A 1,490-nucleotide genomic window follows, 5' to 3' on the forward strand; every position below is an offset into this window, starting at 1 on the left:
AATACATACTATAACATTTTTTAATGGAGAAGAGATTAAAAAAAACACATACCCTAGACATTTTTGCGCAATGGGGTGTTGGTTTTTCTTCTCCGGTGAGGGGTTGGAGCTTGGTTTTTCTTCGTCTCCGGTGGGGGTTGGGGCTTGGTTTTTCTTCGTCTCCAGTGGGGGTTGGGGCTTGGTTTTTCTACGTCTCCGGTGGGGGTTTTTCCGACCGTCGGGTGAGGGAGAGAGCAGTGTCGGGTGATGGTGGGTGAGGGAGAGAGAAGCGTCGGGTGTGAGTACTTATGTTGCTCGATGGTTTTGTGGGAGTGAAGAGTTGGGATTTGGGAGGGAACGGGAAATGGGCAGGGGAAAAGCCGAAAGGTACGGTTTTTATCAAGTTTTTTTATCACTATCGTGTACCATCGGGTAAAATCGTGTACCATCGTACTATTGGGCAAGCATCGGGCACTTATCGGGTACCATCGTACTAATAGGTCTGCATTAACTTAATAACAACTATCGGGCATGCATCGGACTCGTATCGATCCATTATAGTACTTAAAGGGTTTGTAGAATGAAAATAAATATCGGGCAACCATCGGGTAGCCATCGAACCTTAATGACCATCGGGTAACCAAAACATATCGGGCAAGCATCGGGTGGCCATCGGACCTCATCACTAACCTTGAAACCCAACAACTATCGTCCCTGCATCGGGCCTATATCGGACACTATCGGGCATTTAGAAAAAAATTCAAGGAACCCAAAAAAACGCAGATTTTCACAGACCACGATTTTCACCCAAAAAACAGCAAAAAATACCAACAAACTACAGATCCAACATCTAAACAGCAATCTAAATCAAAAAAACAACCAACAACAACAAGAATCAAAGAAAATTACTTACCCATGTGTATCTTTTTTGCAAGATTTTAGAGAGGAAAGGTATGGGATTTTGTTATGAGAGGGGTATTTTTGGTATTAAATGAAAGATAAGCATTTGTATCATAGGGTGGTTAACTTTAGTTCAAATTTTAATTATTAAGCTAATATAAGCATGATTTATCAAATTTCCCTTACAAAATGGTATTATATATATAAAGAGATAGGAAGACTTTTTAGTACTACTGTGAGAAACGATTTTCACGAGACCAAACTAAAGCAACATTAATTAAATTCTCTGCTGGTTTCCCAGCCAATAAAACTAAGACTATTCAGCCAAAACTATTCTTCTCTATAACTCGACCTCGTCAACGGTATTGCTTTATAAAACTCTGATTACACACATAAAATTAACGAAAGAGTACTTACTAATGGGTGACCAACACCATTTTTTTAGTTGGAATATTTTATTTTAAATTAAAAATATATAAGAATTATATGTCACAATAAGAGATGTTGATTATATTAAGATAACAAATAACAACATTCAAAATCAAATTGACACATATTACTTATGGCGAGATAATAAGATGAGTTGAATATAACATGAATTTTATTTAACA

Source organism: Humulus lupulus, chromosome 1 (assembly GCF_963169125.1).
Source record: "Humulus lupulus chromosome 1, drHumLupu1.1, whole genome shotgun sequence".
Classification (NCBI taxonomy): domain Eukaryota; kingdom Viridiplantae; phylum Streptophyta; class Magnoliopsida; order Rosales; family Cannabaceae; genus Humulus; species Humulus lupulus.